At 37.6% G+C, this 22,069-nt stretch overlaps 1 protein-coding gene across 1 annotated transcript in view; it reads right to left on the bottom strand.

The window, feature by feature from the left end:
• The window catches only part of HMGA1 (high mobility group AT-hook 1), a 30,252-nt gene extending 19,991 nt beyond the window's left edge, over positions 1-10,261 (bottom strand). Inside the window, exon 1 of the mRNA XM_081325981.1 lies at positions 9,907-10,261. The gene's annotated coding sequence lies outside the window, so the exon portion shown is untranslated. The remainder of the gene's footprint in view (positions 1-9,906) is intronic.
• Positions 10,262-22,069: the final 11,808 nt, after the last annotated feature.

Raw genomic sequence — 22,069 nt, forward strand, 5'->3', positions numbered from 1 at the left:
TACTGTCTCAATGAATGAATCTCTTCCCCCCCTCCCCCCACTTGAATGTCTAATATAACATATAAAAAAACCAAATCAATGTCTTAATGCCTTTGGATACTAGAACCTTTCCTCCTCACATTAATTTAGAATTTTGTTTGCATCCATGTCCATGCAAACATGTTCCTTGGTGTCTGCCAGGCTATCTTCCTGCCTTCAAAGTTTGCTTAAGACATCCTCAAATAAAAATACAGAAGAATATGGATGCTATAAAAACCTCCTCCTCTTCAATGAAAATAATATTTTGGACCCCCCTATAGATTATATATTGATTCTTAAAAACAAAACAGAGGGGTGGTTATGTATCTTACCTGCCATGAAAAAATATGCTGAGGTGGCAGACAGCGTTTTAGGGGGATTAGTGAGCAGCAACTTCATCAGTTGTCCTTTTGGCAATGGGTGTTTTGGTGACCAGCTAATTCCCTCATCTACATGGACTGCTTTTGTACATTGACTGCCTTCACATCCAATGACAGATATTTTCTTAGCATTGCCACAATACGCATGTAATTTCCAAATGTTGCCAGAGATCCAAAAATGTGCCTTCCCCTTTTCTTACGTACACCATTAGAAGCTTAGTCTGCAGCACTGACAATACGAGATAGAAACTTTCCATAAGCAAAGATCTGAAGAATACAGTTCATGGGATTGAGCATTTTAAGACACTCAGAATATTTGATGAAGCTTTATTATTTACAAACATTGCCAGTAGCAAAAGCTCATTTCTATCCTTATTCCTAAATGCAAAGCATACAGTTTAAAGGGTCCATATTTTTTAGATTATAATATTATCTAGTTTTTCTTCGAAACTTATAAATTCAAAAGTTGAGAAAAGCTCACTTTTTTAACAAAAAAACTCAGCCAAGAAAACAAAATTATGAGAGTTTTTATAGGATGACCAAAGGAGATTTTTTGGACTTAGAATCAGCTGCCTGCAGGATGTAGATATTTCTAGGAACATTGTTTAAAAATATATACCCCAGACAGATTTATGAACTTTGAGCACAGAGACGTACTAGTCTTTTTATTTTTTCTTTCTTTTTTTTTTTTTTTACAAAATTTGACTCATACTCAATTGTGGAAGTGACTCATACTTTTTTAAAAAAAGAACCAGACACATATAAATAATATTTAGAAATGCTTACTGTAGAGTTGAATTTACTGAATTTAGTATGGATTTACTTTGGAATAAATGTATTAAGCAATGAATTGTAAATAGTTTTAAAGGAACTGCTATGAAATTATGCTCCCTATGCCATAAGTTTCAGGAGAATTAAAGGTGGCCATTTTTTAAAAATCTTGGTATCAACCCTGCTCTTTCTACACTGAGGCTACATGAAGCATATTCAGTAATATTGTAATACCACTGGAAAGTGCAAAGCCAGAATTTTCAAACCCATGTTTGAGGGTTTAGTGGGGTTTTTAAAAAAGTGCTTCATCCCTTAAATCAATCAAAATGAAAAAAGGGGGGAAATGGTCTCATTAAATTTGGGGTTGCAAAGAGGTGCTGAGAAAGATGCATGCAGCCAATAAGTTCCTTATATGTGATACAGATAAATAGATCTTCTCACCTAAGATTAAAAAGCCACCATCACAAACCACACTCTGAAGCCATCAATACATCTTCACATAAATATATACAGTATCTATTACATTATTACCTTTTGTGGTAGAATAAAATTATGCAAAAGAAGGAGCAAGCAGAATAAATTAAATAACATGAAACAGAAAAAAGCATAGCTAAAATTATGTTACACTAACCCTATTCATTATATTCAACATACTTTCCTATCATTGAAAACCACCCCTGCCTCTCCCATACACTGATTCATATATTGCTTTTTGTTCTTCAGCTCTCATCAGCTCCACCCAACCATAAATCTCTTGGTCTTCCCTTTCCTCTCAAGTCATTTGTTTGTTCTTCATATATTTATTTTGTAATTCAATCCTCATTTACTCTCTGCATGTCTAAACCACTCAATGTTTTTTTTTTCATATTGGTCACTCACTTTTGAATTCAATACACAGTCATCCATCACTCATTCATTTTTGACCCCATCTCTTTTTGATGTAGCCACACACTTAAGTATCCTATTCCCACTGCATTCAAGTGACTGTTATGTTCCTCTTCACATATCCAGCTCTCGCTTCCATACAACTAAATGGGCAAAAGCATGCTGTTCTCACAGCCATTTTTGCTTCTTTTGGCAAACATTCACTCTTCACCATAGATCAAATGCAACCTACTACCTTTCTATTGCATGTTTTAAAATTTGTCCATATCCCAATTTACAATATTTTAACATGATATACATCAATTTACTATTTTTTTGCCATATAACTTATTCATCCTATTTTCTCTGTAAAAAAGTACTTTAATATTTAAAACATTAATTTTCAGACCAAAACTCCTCAATGCATATGCACTGTACAATTTAGCACTTGCTACAAATCAATTTCTCAGCCAACAAAGCATTTTCTACATACAAAGTATACATATGCTCAACCAACGTATCTTTAACATCACCACAAACATATTAAATAATGAGACATTCTTACCACTTGCATAATGCTGAAATGCTGATTAAGCATTTTATTCATTTTCTCACAGATTTTACTTCATCTGTATAATGCTTATTGCATTCGGCAACCAACTTTCAACATACTCTTGCAAAATAACCCATAGCTCAAGCTTATTTTCTTAATCATAAGTTTTCTCCAAATAAACATGTATTTTTTGTTTTTCAATAATATATTGAAGAATAAAGATGAGCTGCATATCTCTTGTCCAGCATGTAACTGCACTATATTCTTCTCTTCTTTGAATTAGAAATCTGTCAGACATGTTCCTAGGCCCACTTAACACCTAATTCTCCTTGTAGTATCTTTCATTTTCTGTGGGAGAACACAATGGAATTCTTCCAGATATTAGGCATTGGTGCTGGCTTCACACATGTTAACCACATCCATATTTTAATATTTCTTTAGTGATATCAGCTATTACTGAAATCTTCTCAGTCTAAGATTCTCACAGCATTTATTTCCATTTCATTAGTCTTTTTTTGGACACTAAGAACATTTCAACTCCAATCTTTGACATATCCCTCAAATATTCTTTCTAAGACATATGCCTTGAGTTTCATCCCAGCAGTCGTTCTGTTTCAGTGAGTGGCCTCTTTCACTTCTTTTTTTCTTGTATCCATTTCCCCCATGAATCTTTGACATTATCAAGAAATGGTCGCCCAACATTCAGAAGATCAGGGTTTTGTATATTTTGCTCAATTTTCATTATAAACAATCAAACCAGTCATATTTTTAGATTTGTATTCCTTTGCAATATGTGTGAATAAACGTACAATCACAAATTCAAAGCAGACCTTTTTCTAAGCAAATACTCTGTATACAACATTGTTCTCAATTATTCCTGAGTCTCTGGATGGCCTAATCACCTTTTCTGTACACTCTCATCTCATTCCCACTCATTCATATCATCTAGCAGAAAAATTTATTCTACTAAGGTTATATTTCATTCAATATGTTACATTTCCCCAACTTCACCTCTAGTTTTTCTATCCTCCCTCACATATAGCATTCCTTGCTGCAGACAAGACATTGGGCAAAACCAGTCTTACTACTCATGAATAAGAAAGAGGAAGAAATGTTACTCGAGGTAAGCTAGGATCTCAATTCTAGAAACTATCTTGGAAGCATACTGTTGCCTTTACCACACAAACTAGAAAATATATTAATGTACTAATATACTCAATTCAAGATATATCAACATAACCAATACCAGACCAACACATTTTCAAGAAATATTATACTTTTCCCTTCTAAAAACCTTTCAGGGTGGACTGAGGAAAATGCAGAAGGCTGTTAATTTCAGAGCTGGTACTACCTGGAAAACGCTCACGCACAATGACTGATGATGTAAAAGCAATCATACCAAGTTATTAACAAAATGTGAAATTCATACTGAGGCAATATTTTTTATCAATCCAAATTTTAATTCAAATTTCCATCAGACCAAAAATACAGATGATAGAATGAAAAACTGTACATAGTATCATCAGAAAATCATACTGTTTGAATTGGGAAGTCAGTAAATAAATCATCATCTACTAGTAGGAATGAATTTCCAGTTTTAGATTCTCTTCATGTCTAGAAGGAGAGAATTATTAAATCTGAAAATGTAGGAATGGTATCTCCTATATATGAGGTGCACACACACACACACACACACAGAGAGAGAGAGAGAGAGAGAGAGAGAGAGAGAGAAAGAGAGAAAGAGAGAGAGAACAAGAAAAGAACTTAAAATAACACAAATCATGAGATCTTATAAACAGGATGCAAAAGCAATTCATTGGTGAAAAAACCTAAGGTAACAGCTTTATTATGTTGTCAACCTCTTTTTGGAATTATGATTATAAACTAGGCTTCTTCCCCATCTGGGGCCATCCAGATGTGTAACTTCAGACAGCTTGCCTAGGAATGACAGAAACTGCAGTCTAATATCTGTAGAAGACACTAGCTTGAGGAAGATTGATATATGGATTGAAGATTATAGTTATAATTATAGTGCATTTATGCACTGCAATGTATATGCACTGTAACCCTATTTATATCATTGAAACTCAGAAATAGCTTGGCCTGTAGCTCTTCTACTCTACAGATTATACTTTATACAGGTAGTCTTTCACTTACGACCACAATGGAGCCCAAAATTTCTGTTGGTAAGCTAGACAATTGTTAAGAGAGTCATGTGCTCATTAAGCAAATCTGGCTTCCCCCACTGACTTTACGTATTGGAAGCTAACTGGGAAGGTTGTAAATGGTGATCACACGACCCTGGAACAGTGCAACTATCATATATGCCAAATGCCAAGTGCACAAATTCCAATCACATGACCATGGGGATGCTGCAATGGTCATAAGCGTAAAAACTGGCTGTAAGTCACTTTTTTCAGTGATTATAACTTCAAACCGTCACTAAACTAATGGTTAAGTCGGATATTATTACTACTTGTAATAATATCAGAATTATACTAGGTTCTACAACAATAACAAGGGTAGACATGTAATTATCAAATCAAATAAATTGAGTAAAAATTACTTGCAGCAAGAATAGTATTCATATCAACCTTTGATATTGCATCTGAAAATCTGTCAGATGACAGTGAAACCATGGATCCTGTTTTATTGGACTTCATTGGACCTTCAACATACCAGATTTGCATCCCTCCAAATAACAGACAAGTATTTAGCATTCAAAGTGTATGTCCGTGGTCGTGAACCTATGGCACGCGTGCCACAGGTGGCACGCAGAGCCCTCTCTGTGGGCACGCATGCCGTCGCCCCAGTCCTAGGCCTTCAGCTGGGTTTTACAAAACGTTTTAGTTTTAGGCCTCCGCTGCCATGTGCAAAAAAGAAAAAAAAGGTTCAATCAATCAATCAATTTCAACTTCTTGTGGGGGGAAAAAAAGATCTCGCAAAGTTGGAATTGATTGAACTTTTTAGTCCCACCCAGCTAGCTGTTACCACCGCAGCCACACCCACCCAATGGGCTATGCCCACCCAATGGGCCATGCCCACTCAGCACCCGATACATAAGTGGGTTTTGGGTTGCAGTTTGGGCACTTGGTTTCTAAAAGGTTCGCCACCACTGGTCTATGTGATTAATATAAATTTACATCATTTGCAACATATGATATAAATTTGGTTTTAACAGACATCTGGATATACACATACTTTATTCTCCTCAATTGTCTGTTAAAAACAACATTTCTGGGTGAAAAAGGGAAAGTTTATTAGTTTTTAACCTGCCTTTTGTACTTTGTAAGTAACTCAAGGCAGGAAATTCTTCCTCCTATTTTCCCCACAACACCCCTGTGTGGGCTACGGGACAGAGATTGGCTCAAAGCCACTCAACAGGCTTTCATGCTTAAGGCAGAACCCTACATGGCTTGGGTCCGGGATATCTGGGGGAACACCTGCTGCCGGCATCAAGTTCCCTTCGTCCAGTGCGCTCCCACAGGGAGGGTCTTCTCAGGGTGCCACAGGTAAGAGATTGCCGGCGGGTAACACCCAGGGATAGGGCCTTCTCAGTGGGGGCGCCTGCCCTTTGGAACCAGCTGCCAGTGGAGCTGAGGACTGCCCCCGACCTCCGTTCATTCCGCCAGGACCTGAAGACCTGGCTCTTCGAGCTCTCTGGCCCAGGCTGAGGATTAATTTTATTTTAACTGGGGTTTTATTTATACAGGGATAAATTTATTTTTTTTTAAACTTGGTTTTTTAACTTTTGTATTTTGGTTTTTAATTACCCTGTAAACCGCCCTGAGTCCTTCGGGAAAGGGCGGTATATAAATGTAATAAAATAAATAAATAAATAAATAAACTCACTATATCCTGGTTACTAGATGAGCACCTTAACCACTACAGTAAACTAGCTCTAACTAATGTAAAAAAATGTCATTTAGGCAATGATCCATCTAAAATTGGACTAAACTTTTAGATCACAGAGAGACTATGTAACTTATTATCACAGCACTTTGATCAATGAAAGTCAATTGGATGAACATAAATTGTTGCATACCTAATAGATAATTCTTAGATTTATAATACCAATTCCCAGTTTGGGAAGGGTATCTACTAACAGTTATCATTAGAATCACATGGAAAACACAACAAATCAAACCTGTATTTTACATAGACCATTATTACAAGGTTGTCTTCCATTTCTCTTAGGAATTTGCGAGCTGCTACTGTAGGTCATTTGTCTAATCCAATGCTTATGATTACACAGTACATCAAGGCATGGCTCGTTTTAAACAGGATTTATAGAACAGGCTAGATCTGTTCATCAAATCATCTGATTTATACAACATGTTAAATAATGGTTTATGATTTGTGACAAAATGCCAAAATAAACATTATGGCAATAATATATAAACTAATATACCAGTATTATTCTCTCCCCTTTCTCAAATCTCAGATTTTCTGGAGACGATGAATTTTGCTGAGGCTATAAATACTTAAAGGGCAACTTACAACCTTTGCAGTTACTTGCTACCACTGAATGCTCTCTTGCTTCTGATGGAGAATGCAATGAAGGGCAAGAAATATCCCCACTCACTTCCCTTCTGCAGGTAGGCCTTGACCTACGAACACAAATGAGCCCCTAATTTATGTTCCTAAGTGAAAAATTTGTTAAGTGAGTTTTGTCCTATTTTATGACTTTTCTTGCCATATTTATTAAGTGAATCACTGCAATTGTTAAACTACTGTAGTAATATAGTTGTTAGGTGAATTTGCTTTCCCCATTGACTTTGCTTGTCAGAAAGTCGCAAAAGGTGATCACATGATCTTGGAATACAGCAACGGTCATAAATATGAACTAGTTATCAAGCATCTGAATGTAAACCACATAACCATGGGGGATGCTGCACCGGTCATAATTGTGAAAAATGACTTTTTTCAGTGTCAGTCAAGAGTCTGACAGTAATTTTGGTCAGTAAATGAACTGTTGTAAGTTGAGGACTACCTGTACTGTCCAAATCAACAAACAAATGATTCAGATTTTGGAAAGTCTTATACCAACATGGAGAAACCAAGAAAACCAACACTATGCTACAATGAAAGCCAATCTCCAGTTTTAAATGAATGCAGGAAAAGGTAAATTATCCTGTTTCTACATCCTAAAATAGTGAATGCAGAGAAGCCCGGGAAGACTGAGAATCCATGGATATGTTTCTCTGGATGGAAAAAAAAGGAAAATGCTTTTAAAAGTACTGGCTGAAGAAATGCTTATGCAGCACCCCTCCATCACTACATATTATTCTAGACAGCTAGTAGGGCCAGAGAGATCACCCATTCCTCAAAATGAAGTTGAATGCCAGCAGTCACAACCTGTCACCCTTAGAAACAGCAATCTCTGGGGTTATTTTTCTCCTCAAATACAGTAATCTGCCAATTCCCCTTCCAGGTTCCCACACCCTGCTTGCGCCACAACTGTTTGCTTCTCTCTGATTAATAACAAATTAAATTTTGAAAGACAACAGGTTGCTCAATCGAAAATGGCTGGCCTAAATCCAAGCAGCACAGTGTCCTCCCAGGAGCTGGGGCACCTTCTGGGCAAAGGATTGGGTTTGCTAACAATATGCTGGAGGCAAACACATAAACACCAAATCACAAATTTGAACAGCCTGTTTGAAAATAGGGCTGGCTTTGGAGATCCCTTAATGGAGCATTCCAGAGGGATTCTTTTGAAGCCCCAGAAGATGGGCTATTGAAACACCCAGCCCCACTTGAAGTGCACATAATAAAAGAAAGCGATAAGGAAGGCTGGGGGGCCACACAGGAAGGTTAACAGAGAACTGGAAACTTTTGAAGAGCTGTCCCGCAGGGCACAAATGTTCAGTCCCACAAGGCCTTGATGGGGAGGAGGGGAGTATTATACTCTTTGTGAAGAGGAAAAAGGGTAAATTACATTTTTTGAAGTTAGCAAGAAGCTTTTCATACAACAAAACGCTGATGGGGAAAGTTACACAGTCCCCCATCTCCTCCTTTTCCACTAAAACCAACTTTTTTGATCAGTAGAAAAAAAGGAAATTGGATAAACTCTCTCTTCCAAGCACTAGTTAATAACACTCAGGTACTTCTTCAAGACACTTCCCCAATTGTTAAAAACCCAATTCTACCAACATCAGTTAGCCAAGTATTAATAATAAGCTAGCTAGGTGCACTACTTTCAATTCTGAACATATTTTTGATTTAAGTTCTCCCAATATTTTCCAATTGAGCAATTCACTAAATCGAGACTGGGAGCTAGAATCTGCCTAATCAGAGCCTTTAATGAAAAAACACAAACATTCGAAATCAGTAGCAGCAGCTCACTGAAATTGAATATACATATGTGGGGCAGTAGTGTGGGCCCCCCAACAACAGCCAAAGCCTTTGCTCAAAAATGTAAGCCAAAAACGATACACAGGCTAATGAACAAAGCAAATCCGTCTAACAGGAAATCTAGTCAAATTTACCAATCATTTCAACACCTGAAAAGCGATTATAACCAATTTCCTTTAAAAGAAAACGAAAGCTCTGGCATCTTTCCCTTTAAAAGAGCGGAAGGGGGTGTTTCTAGAAAGCCTAATGCACCTGCTATTTGCACGCACACACACACACAATTTTTTCCCCCGGATCTGCACGTCTTATTGGAAGAAATACACTGGAAAATTAATAAGTGGACGAAAGTAGTGTCGCGCGATTTGAAAATGAACACAGCCCTAGCGTGCATGTATTTGTAGGGATCTCGAGAAAGGGTGGGGGAGGGAAACCTGAAACACTAGCCGCCAGAGCTCCAATGTTACGGGAGTCTCGCAGATAGGAGCAAGTTGCAATAAGCAAAGCAGTTCACCACTCTCTTCCGACGTTAAAAATAAAAATAAAGGGAGACAAGAAAAGGAGTTCTAACCCTCGGACCCGTGATCTGTAGAAATATGTCTATCAATTTTCCCACCCTGAATAAAATCCGGATCAAGTGCATTAGAATTTAACATTAAAGGCGAAGTGCTTGAGAAAAACCATACCCACTTAGCCACAAATTACAAGGCCATTCCGCCTTCCCCAGTCCAGTGGCTTAAGACCTCCCTTCCTGCATATATAACCCTTCTTCTCTTACTTGCAAGCACGCTGAGAATAAAAGGCTGGAGAGTATTTTATTCCGCATGCCTTACTTGCTTCCTATTGTAAATGAAGAGCACAGATACATTTTTTTTTACAAACAAATGACTTTGCAAAATCCGTTTCTAAATTCTGCAAATGTAAAATAAAATTAACGCAACTTTTTTTTTTTAGAAATCACCAACTTACAATTACTCTTATTCGCGAATCTGTATACGTTTTTCCTTGTGTGTTGTGGTGAAATGGAAATAATCCCCCCTTCTGGTTGCTGATGGTTGCAATTGCAGATCTGAAGCAGAAGGCAGGGAGACTTGCAGTGGAAAAAAAAAAGAGAGAAACAGCGTACAAGCAGACAGGCCCCCCTCTTATTTATATAATTTTTTTAAAAATGTTCCAGGAGGAAGGAAGCTGGGTCAAAATCATTTGCAGAATTAAAAAAGTGAGAGGGGAAAAAAAAGCCTCCTCTAAAATCTTACTGGAGAGAATCCAGAAGCTAAAAATAGCAAAATCACACTCCAAATTAAATAAGGGCAGGCTTACTGGCTAAGGGGAGCTTAGCCCTTCCAGTGGAAGAGAGAAATAGGGGGAGGGAGGGTAAAGGGGAAGGAGGCGGAGCCAGTCGGCGTCTGCATCATCACCTGTGGGTGGAGGAAATATAAAAGAAAGCAGCAAGGGTGATTTTAAAAGGCTGCTTAGAGGGCTCGGGGAAAAAAAAAGCGGCGGCTGCGCCGAACTGCGAAGAACAAAAGGAAAACAACGGCGGGAGCGCTACTGCTGCTCCCTTTTCCCTCGCGCCAAAAGATGAGGAAGGAATGGGAGGGAACGCTTTACAAAACTTTAAAAAAAAAACATCACTACCCGCTTGCTTTGTTTCTTCGTTTGAAAGTGGTGGTGGTGGTGGTGGGGGTAAGTTTCGTGGTTTGAGAAGCTCCTGAGCCTAATAGGGTTGAAGCTGATTAGGAGCTGTTTTTTTTTGGAATATAATTTGGGGTCGACCCAAATCTTAGCTGACACTGTGCTACACAATGTACTGTGTGTGTGTTGGCGATTGGTGTGTAAAGTCTTATTTAGGGGTCAAAAATCCTGGGTTTCCTGTTGAGAGGTAGTAACTACTCTGTAGGTCGGAGGTGTTTCTTCAGTGCAGCCTCCCTAAGAAGAATATAGATTTCCAGGAGTCCTGCCTTTCAGTTTACTGGCTTTAAAAGTACTTCTTGTATTTGATTTCAAGTTTTAACATTTCAGGGTCCTAAGTCTCCACCTAGTGCCATGAGTCTCAGGCATAGTGAGATACTAGTGTAAACAATACCGTTCCTGCTTGCTACACATTTCTGAATGTATTTTAACTTGCAAAGTACCTAAAATCTATCCTTGTAAAGAGAAGGATTATGTGATACATATGCAAGGAAGTAGCATTAAATTCTGTACCTATGGGACACCTCCTTTGGTGCTTGCTGTGGGGAGGGAAGGGGGATTGGTTTACCTATAGAGAAAGGGGGGGGGGGAAGGAACAGAAAGGGGAAAAAAACCTGGCTTGCTGCAGAGCAAAATGCCATTCTGATATTTTATTTCCAGGAATAACTTTGGGCCTCATAGGCTTTCTTAGAAGATAAAATGATAGTTGCCTAACTGCACCCCAGAATATTGGTAGTGAGTATGGGAGAGCAATAAGGCTGCTGCCTGCTGAATGAATTGTTTGTAATGGTCTGGCCCTGATGTCAGCCATTTTGAGAGAGCTCTACCCCAAGTTTGGAAAAATCCAAATGTGCCCACCAATTCATTGCCTAAAGCGCACGCTACTTTGTTATTATGAAGCACCCTAACTTTTCCCAGATCATGTACTTTATGTAGAATTCCCCAAGATTCCTTTATAAAGATTTTATATTCCATTTTTCTAACAAAAATACAGGCCATATTTTATCATACCTCTGAAAGGAATAAAAGTATTATTCGGAAAGTTCTAATGAGTCTATAAAGGTTGAAGCAGAAGCCAACTGAAGATCAGAAATAATATTTTATCTAAGTATTGACAGGTACAAATGTGAAAAGCAGAAGTTACAAATTGTAAGAGGAAATATTGAAACAACATAGGAGATGAACTGTGGTAACAGAAAATTAGATGGTGAAAGATAGGATATGGACAAAGGGGCTTCCTGGAACATGGGAAGGACAGTGATTTTAGGCGGTCCAGAAAGTTTATCGGATGATTAGGGAAGGGGCGTTGAGTGCGATAGGGGAGTGGGAATCTGCGTTGGGGATAGGATATAAAAATGTGTCAAAACAGCTCTGTAAGGTGTGGCTGAACTCTTGTGTGTGTTTCAGTCCACCAAGCCTTTGCAAATGCTTCTTTTGAAATAAAACTTTGTTGCTAGAATTCCAAGTGAGTTTGTTTTGTTTTGGATCTTCAGCCACGTTCCAAACACCTGCCTTCATGCAGTATTCTACAAGTGCAGATCAATTTAGGAAGGCCAACATATGGGAGAAAGAATTCTATTTTTGTTGCTCCTTTACATCATAAATGAAATCCTTGAGGTCATAACATGTTTTCATAATCTTTATCTTCAGACAAACATTTTATGTATTGGAAACTACATTAAATATAATGGGGTTAATTTACAAGTAAATGTAAATAGGGTGGCACCCTTCAGGTTTTATGAAGATATCCGGGGTGAAGGAAAGCAAGAACTTTATTGATCCACTGAAGAGATGACAAGAACCAGGCATCTAAGTCAGATTTCCCCCCCCCTACTTTTCTTACAAATAAAATGTTTTATTAGGAGTGCATACACAATTTTTCCATGCTAGTGACTAGTGGATTTGAACACTGAAGGTTGCACTACAAAAATGTGCATGGGCCAGTGGTTTTAATTTTTAAATCATAGTTAACAAGATTATTACTCCATATCATAATTTTGGTAATGAGGTCTGCTCCTCCTAGTGCTGCCGCTAAATACTGCCCACCTGCAGGATAGTGCTGAGCTAAACAGACCAAACCAATGTTAGGCCTATGCAACAAGCTGACCAGTCAGTTTTTTGTTGTAACCAATGGATCTACAGCCATCTCTGTCAAAATGCAAATAAGACCCAGATGCTGTGCAAGATGGCATTTTTAGATCCAAAAAGCGGACTCTGCACCTATGGGAGTAACACTAGGAAGATGATATATTTCATAATTTTCTCATTCTGTCCCATTCAGACTTATAGGCACTTGATCTCTTTGAACTAGCTTTCAAAACTCCATCAAAAGCTTTTAGGGACTTCAGACGTACTAATAAGATTAAGAAACAATCTAAATTGATTGGCAGAATAAAGCATACCAGATGGAAGATTTGAATTGGGTCAAAAAACCCTATAAATGCAAAATATTTATTTATTTATTTATTTATTAAATTTTTATACCGCCCTTCTCCCGAAGGACTCAGGGCGGTGTACAGGGCAATAAATATCGAAATATAAATACAAAAGTTTAAAAAGATTAAATAATTATGCCCAATATAATACAACAATTAAAACTATGTTAAAATCAAATCCAAACCCCAAACCCATCAGACCAGGCCGGATTGTTCAAATAGATAGGTTTTTAGATCGCATCGGAAGGAGCGAAGGTCGGGGGCCATCCGGAGCTCAACCGGCAAGCGGTTCCATAGGTCTGGCGCGCCCACAGAGAACGCCCTCCCCCTGGGAGCCACCAGTCGACATTCTCTGATCGGAGGCACACTGAGGAGGCCCACTCTGTGGGAGCGCACTGGACGGAGGGAGGTTGACGCCGGCAGCAGGTGCTGCCGTAGGTAATCCGGACCCATGCCATGTAGGGCTTTATAGGTCATTACCAGCACCTTGAATCTCACCCGGAGGGCAACTGGCAGCCAAAATAGGTGCTGATTGAAGTTAAGTAAAGTCACTTTCCCATTTTTGTAGGAAAACATCTTCAGAAATACGTTTTGGAGGTGATCCATCCATGCTTAAAGAAAGACTCAAAATTTCCCTTTCCAATTCTAATCTCAAGCATAGTAGTAAATGAATTCCATTAACCCAATGGAATTAATTCTGAAAAAAACTTGAAAAACTGGCTTGTGATTTAATGAATGCAGCTGTATGGTATAAACATATAATTGAAAACAAATCTTTCAGTATACTTATTCCAAGAAAAGAGTATATATACCAAGTCCACCTTTTTATTAAAATGAGTGATATTAAAGGCTTGCTTTTGATTAAATATGGACTAAATTACTTTTTTGTCACAAGTATACTCCTGAACAACAGCATTCATGGCTTAAACATATGAAATATTCATTTATTTGTTTATTGAATTTTTAGACCACACCATTCCATTATGACTTTATAATCTAAAACATGGGTCTTCAAACTCGGCCCTTTTATGACTCATGGACTTCAACTCCCAGAATTCCTCAGCCAGGCACTCTGGCTGAGGAATTCTGGAAATTGAAGTCCATGAGTCATAAAAGGGCCGAGTTTGAAGACCCATGATCTAAAACAATAGAATACAAACAATGCAAAAAACAAGTATCAGAAAACAGCAACAGAATTCTCATAAACCATCTCTGCAAGGAGTCTATAACCCATTCTAGACCTGGAATGTTTTAATGGAATCCATCTAATTTTTTTTTATTGAGGTTAGAGCCCTACCTCTCTTTTTATCTTTAATATTTTTAGCATCCTGGTAGTTATAGAGGCACTTGTTTCCATGGAAAAACAACAAGGTGAAAGTAGTGTATCATTTTATTCTTTTAATGGGGTGTTGACAACTAAAGAAAAGTCAATATGACAAGTAATTTGTACATAGAGCGATATGCTGTGTTGTGTAGGGGGGCTTTTGTAAGCAAATTGTATTTTTATACTTTTAACCCAATGGACTTTTAAGAAAAGTTTACATGATGAGGGTTAGGGCCCTATCCATCGATTCATCTGTCGTTGAGCAAAGTTACTTTCTGAAATCTAAACACGCTGGTATTATGTTTGATATGGTCAAAGAAGCTGGTGAAAGAAAGACTGGGTTTTAAAATAGGCTGGATGTTTATAAGTACTGCTGTGGGGAAAAAACACCCAACCCCTTAATGGCAGAGGGAGTGGGTCAGCAGCTTGGAATGTTGCTGGCTGATACACAGATAGTTCTTGAGTTACGATCCTAATGGAGCCTACAGTTGTAACTTGTGACAGTTGTAATCACCAGTGACTGACTTGATTTTACAACCTTTTCTGCTGTGCTCATTAAGCAAATGCCATGGTCATTAATGGAACCAATGGTTTTCTGTGGGCTGGTTTTGCTGAAAACTGACATTTATTTCCTATGTAATATGTGGTCACCTGACTACTAGGGGGGGGTCTGTCATAACTTTGAACTGTCGCCAAGTGACTGGTCTTAAATCAAGGACTACCTGTATTCTAAACTCCTTTCCCTGCTGATCACTTGACCTAAGATAGAAAATGCAGTTCTGACCTGCCCCCATGTTTCCCAGTATACAATTACAAATGCACAAATATTGAATACTGTTTATTGTATAATGTGGTATCGGAGACTGTGAATTCTAGCTCCACTTTAAGCATGAAAATCAGCTGGCTGACTTTGGGCCAGTCACTCTCTCTTAGTCCAATCCAACATACAGGGCTGTTGTGGAGAAAATAGGAAGAGGAAGGAGTATTATGTATGTTTGCTGCTTTGAGTTATTTGTAAAGTAATAAAGGCAGGATTTAAATCTAATAAATATTTACCGGTAAGTATCCATTGTTACTTTTATGGTACAACAAGAATATCAAGGAAAATTTTATGTTTTGTAGATGGGTCTACGCTAAGGTGGATGTTGACTTACAAATTGTTGAAATTCATGATATAATTTCATGAGAAATTCTTTACCACGTCTCCTGATGGTGAACATGTCATTATTGCATCTCAATCAAAGGAAGGGCTTTATGGGTAAGAGTTAAGACAGTGTTGTTTCAGATCAACCATGAAGATGTTGGCATATTGTGGATTCATGTGTATGCACATGGATGTGCAACTGATTGGCAGATATACGTTAATGCCAGAGGTAGTACAAAATTACATACTTGGTGGCAAGGTGTGCTATTTTGGCATCATTAAGATAATATTCCTAATAGCTTGAAGTCCATGTTTGTGAAAGATGTTGTTATGCAGTGCCTCAACATATCTTGTTGCTAAGATGGTTTTTCAGGGAGATTGTCTATGGAGTTCAATTTTCTTAGGAAGTTTGTGGTGTCCCATATGAAGCTGGGAGTGCTGATGACATAAGGTCTGGGCATGGAGTTCATGAAATCTGCTGTTAACAAGTTATGATAATTCCAATACTGGATATAAAGGGGCAGCCCAGGTTGTCTATTTGTGTATTTTGTGTACTTTGGTAAGTAGGTAAAAGATACTTGGTTATCTCATAAGCTGTTTGATAGTTCATATGTTGTTATGGGACAGAAGTTGGTATAGTTTCTCTACATAGTGTTTGTTCTTTTGATAAAATAGCTGTTTGGAGAGCCCCTTTGTCAAGGCAGAGATTGGTAAGAATAGTGATCTCATGGAACATGCTTCATTGCTATTTTCCACCACTCCTAAAAAAAGAGAACACTTTGGCTATCAAGTGAGAATCTGTTCTCTCCAGCAGTTAAAACAGAAATAGCCACAGAGTATGGAGACCTGTGGCTAGATGGGAAGGGGCAGTCCTGCAGCAGCGTTATTGAAGACCTGAAGCTCAGATAACATAGATTGAAGGTGGGATCTTCTGTTTCATGGGTAGGGTTCTCCCTTTGTCCTGTATAGGTGATTCTTGAGTAAGAAAAGCACCTGTTCAGATTTTTTATTTTCCATTTTAAAAAAATCTGTGTTATTACCTGTGTTTCCCTGATAATAAGGCCAGGTCTTATATTAATTTTTGCTCCAAAAGACGCATTAGGGCTTATTTTCCTGTTAGGGCTTATATTTGAGAAATACGGTACTAAATGCATCCGTCTGGCTGATGATCTTAACTGAGGTTTATTTTTGGGGTGGAGCTTATATTACGAGCATCCTGAACAATCATGCTAGGGCTTATTTTGACATCACCAGGGCTCGCTGCCTTGGAAGAGTGAGGAAAATTCTCAGGGACGACTCACACCCTGGTCGGTTCCTCTTTACTCTCCTACCATCGGGTAGGAGATACAGGAGTATAGCCAGCCGTACCAACAGGTTGAAGAACACCTTTTATCCATGGGCTGTTAGGCTCTTGAATGGGAAATAATTTTATAATTTTATGTATGATTGACTTGCGAGGCCGGTGTGTTGTGCAATTAGCTCACATGGTGTAACAAGATGGTGGGTTTGTTGTTACTGTGAGTTGTGGTGATGGGTATGATGGGAGGCTCAGCCACTCTCAGTGTATACAAGGTTGTACTTTGACAATAAAAGGTTCGTTCATTCATTTTCTGGATGGGTCTTATTTCTGGGAAAACATGGTATTAAAATGCTCAGGATTTTCTTTAATATATCTGAGATAAAGCATATATTTAAAAAATGTTCTAGAATAGGTACAGGTAGCTCTTTATGTTTTCTTTATTGGCAAGTTTTTAATTCCCCCCCCCATTGGTAAATATTAGATAACCTGATTATTAGGTAACAAAGGAAAGACCTACTAAGCTTTGAGTTTTTTGTTGCATGTAATGCTGACTAGAAAAAACTACTAAAGTTCCCTGGAGTGTTACTGATGACTAGTTTTGGAAATAATGCAACTGCTGTTGGGCTTATCTCAACTGCCTAGATGTACCTAGGCACAGCAATTAATAACTTACTCTGTTCATTGCTAAATACAACAGCACCCTATTATCTCTTGGAGTCCTTCTGTGCAAGGTAAAATAAAATTATGATTTAAACCAACAGCTGTTATGCCAGAGGGCATGTAATATAACTGTATATAAGAAAAAAGACATAAGTAGTGTGAGAGCTGAGAGGGTAAGAAGAAAAAAGATACTGGCCAGAAGGCATGCAAGCTTTTGCCAAGTGCTTCTATTGGCATCAGAGATGGATATTGGCCTTGGAGATATAAATAAATAGATGCTTGTCTTTCAACAAAACCTCAGTGTGGATATATTGGGAAGTCAAAATGAAAAGAAGTAAGCCTTACATAGCAATTGCTATTTTAATCGAGGCTGTGCAAATTGTATAAAGTATATCAATGAGAGTAAAAATCATTTTGACCAAAGTTAATGTTTCACTCGTTCTGGAAACCACAAAGAGTGTATTATAAACAAAGAGTCTGGATTGGGAGAGTGCATAGAGGGAACCTCACTGGTTTCTAGGTATTCTTAGTTCTGAAATGTCACATTTGTATTTTAAAGTGGGCTTGAGAAAAGGAGGAGAAAGAATAGAAGCTAGGTAAAGGGCCTGGTAAGTTTGTTCCAAAATCTTGTAGTCTGATACTAAGTTTTTACTAGTGCCATGGTATACTTATTTTGACAATGCAAATCTAGATTCTGATTCTTATACAGAGACAAGGCCTCCGAGCTCTACAATACTTCAAGACAAAATATCTGAGAAAGAAAAGAGTGCTGTGCAAGACTGGAAGAGCATTTTGGGAGTGAGGGTCTATTTGTGGATTAAGGCCTACTCCAGACACCTAATTATTAGCCTATTTCTTCAGTTAACTAGGAGCCATGGTGGCACAGTGGTTAGAATGCAGTATTGCAGAGTAACTCTACCCACAGTCAAGAGTTCGATCCCGACGGGCTCAGGCTTCCATTCTCCTGAGGTTGGTAAAATGAGGAACCAAATTGTTGAGGGCAATATGATGACATTTGTAAACCACTCAGGCAGTGCTGTATAGCACCATGGAGTGGTATATTAGTCTAAGTGCTATTGCTAACTACGATTAGCATCAGTTGTATTGGTGTGACTAACAGAAGCTTCCAGTATTAATTATCTGATTGAGAATAATATTAAAGCAATGTTTACGTTAGACTACTTTAATGTCACAATTCCAAACTTAGCATTTTTTAAAAAGAAATTCTATAATTTGACAGGATGTAAAGGGGCTTTGGTACTGATATGGGATCTTCCTGACTTGAAAACTAGACTGGAACTTAACTATTGTATTGTCTTTGATGGATTTTATCTAGAACTGTGTGACTCCTCTTTTGCTGTGTATGAAATCTGGGACAATAGAGTGAATACAGTGGTAGAACCTGACGGTAAGAGCAGCAACATTTGTTTCTAATATAATGGAATTCATCTTGTTGCACATACTGCAATACAGGATTTTGATAACCATAACAGCTAAAGGAGAATTTTGTGCAACTATGTTGTATTTTCTTTTTTCCTGGAGAACAGTGATATTTAATTTATAATTAGGAGTTTGGGGGTATTTGTTGAGTAATAAAATCCATAGAATCAAATGAGTCAATTGTAGTGCTATTGTCTGCATTGTTGTACTGCTACAATTACAGCTCCCAGAACTGTTTAGTTTATGTACTTTGAATAACAGATAAAAGATGCCAGGTGAAACAGCTGTGTATGTAAATTTGCCTCTGTATATCTTAAGGGTATTCTTTCATTAAATCATTATGGATCCTTTTAGTCTTCCTCTATGAGATTTCAGAATTGAAGCTTGTGAAATGCAGAAATGGAGAATTGCCTCTCAAAGCTATTGCTTATGATAATAGCACCTCTTTTGTCAACTAATTTATAGTCATTGTTTTGTTTCAGGAATTATATATGTTAATACTGTGAAATAGATTACTTAAGTTATCTCCACAAACTTTGAAAATGTATCTACCAAAACAGAAATCGGTGCACCAAAACATTTTTGTGATTTATCAGACATGCCTCACGTGAGTACACTGTTAAAGTATAAACGTAGACTTACCATATAAGAGAAAGAACCCACATTAAATAAACATTACAGTTTCATTGTGATTTCTACTTTGTCTCAAACTTTGATAATCAGTCAGCATTCTTAACTGAAAAAGTTTTACCTGCTAACAACTGTATAGCAGGGTAGCAGTGGTACTTATTTTCAATTCCATCTTAGCAGAAGACAGAATAATTTCTAATTATTTGGTGCCTGAATTTGGTGTGACTAGTGGTGAATGGTGTTTTTATTTCCTTACCACTCCATATAGCTCAAAAGTTACTGTTGTTCAGGATTTTGGTCTAGCAATATGCAAAATGTATATAAGGATAATTTATGTTTTTTTCTTCTCTTTTTTAAATAAAAGCCTTTCTGATTTTTTGGGTAGACCTGATATTATCATATTCATCAAAAATCATTCCCATAATTACTTCCCTATGGACTTACCGTAATTCAATCTTGGTTGATGCATGAATAGCAAGTAAGTGAGTGGCCTTATGGCCATGGAGCATAAAGTCCCCATCAGTCATGTCCGTGGTATTATATAGCGAGAAGGGCATGGAAGATTTGAATAACTCAACAGTTATATCTTTATATAGTATCTGGCTTTGTGGCATATTTACTGTATATACATTCATGATGGATTTAGAATAAATTGGTCCTGTTGAGTTTAGTGGTTTGCAGATTTGTCCTATAACTACATAAAATTGCTGTTCAGCACTTTAGTAGGTCTTCTTTCAAGCACAACTGAGTGCCAATAATTCTATCATATCTCTGTAGGTCAAAAGGCAATCAACTGATTTCAGCAAGGCATGGAATTTGTGAGAAGGGATAAAAATAAAAAGTCATTGACTAGCTGGACTGTTTTCCAATACTAGGGCAACGGTAATTTGTAGAGAAAATCTTTTTTTAAAAAAAACCCAGCAAGCCATGCCTTAAAACATGTTTATCTCTTTTGTTTCCTTGCCAGCCTCTCATGCACAAACATGCTAGATAAATCCCCAGTCTCATGTGGATCCTGTGGAGATCAAATGCTGCTGGCACAGATGCTTGTTTACTCAGGAACAGTGCTTTGCCATTTAACACCTGTGTGCTCCCTGGTAGAAATTTCTCCTGGGAAAGAACGTCATGTTTCTGAAGATGTTATTGGGATAGGCATTGTTTAACACTGGTAGATTATCAGATTTTGTCATTGTCTGCTTTCATGTTTTGGCATGTTTTTTTTAATTGCTCTAATCACTATTACACTTTTTTAAATATGGCAAGTATTTGACAACTGCTAAAAGAGTTTCTTACTCCATTTTTACAAAAATAAAACAGTCCTTTTAGATATTTATTAAACAGTAGGTTAATTGTTTCAGAATCATGAATATGTTTGAATTTAGATCATCCTTTGGTTCTAAAATATCATGTAATTCATCCAATTCTCCTCTGATTTTACTTGCCACCTGACTTAATATGATGCACCAAAATATTACTGTATGCAAATGACTCATCTCTATTTTATCATCATATCAAATATTTCATTTATAAATAATAGCTTAAAATGATCTAGTGTTCCTACACAAAATTTGGTATATGTGCAAAAGCTAGTTTATCCTAGTGGAAGTTTTGCTAAAATCAGACCATAAGAAAAAGGCATAGATATTAAATGTGATGACATTTTCTTGGCCAATGGAAGATAGCACAACTATATAGTTTTATACTAATAGATTTCCCACACTTAGAGAGCTAGGAATGGAATCTTTTATTCTATAGCACAATTTGTTGTTTAGATGGGACAAGAAGAGTCATGAATATGTGTATTCTTTCACCTATAACAATTGCTAGGAAGGCTGAATTACAAAGTTAATTTGTCATAAGTCAGAATCATAAGTCATAAGTCAGAATTTGTCCTTAAGTCAGAATCCTCCAAACTTAGAATATATTGGCTAAGAGTTTCAACTGGTGGTGGCTGGACGTAATGGAGATTGTAATCAGATATATCTGAAGGCCAATATACTGGAGAAAGATTGCTTTCCATTTCACATATATGAGTGCTCCAAAATCAGCTGGGCCAAGATTTTAGTACTTAGCACTTAGATTTATATACCACTTCACAGTGCTTTATAACCCTCTCTAAGCGGTTTAAAGAGTCAGCATATTGCCCCTAAAAATCTGGGTCTTCATTATACCGACCTCGGAAGGATGGAAGGCTGAGTCAACCTTGAGCCAGTCAGGATCGAACTGCTGAACTGCTGGCAATTGGCAGTCAGCAAAATTAGCCTGCAATGCTGCATTCTAACCACTGCACCACCACAGCTCTAAGATGAGCTCCTCTTAAAGTGAAAGGACTAGAACAACCCCTGTGCTTCAGTAATTGGAAAAAAAAATCCAAATTGTAACTCCCTTAAACTTTTGTAAACAGGGCAAAATAATAATTTCCCAAACAATATAATACAAATGCCAAAAACTTAATGGGAGATGGAGTAGTCCAAGGCCTTCCTGAAACTAACTGCAACCCATTGCCC

The sequence above is a fragment of the Vipera berus genome (genome assembly GCF_964194415.1).
Source record: "Vipera berus genome assembly, chromosome: 3".
Lineage (NCBI taxonomy): Eukaryota > Metazoa > Chordata > Lepidosauria > Squamata > Viperidae > Vipera > Vipera berus.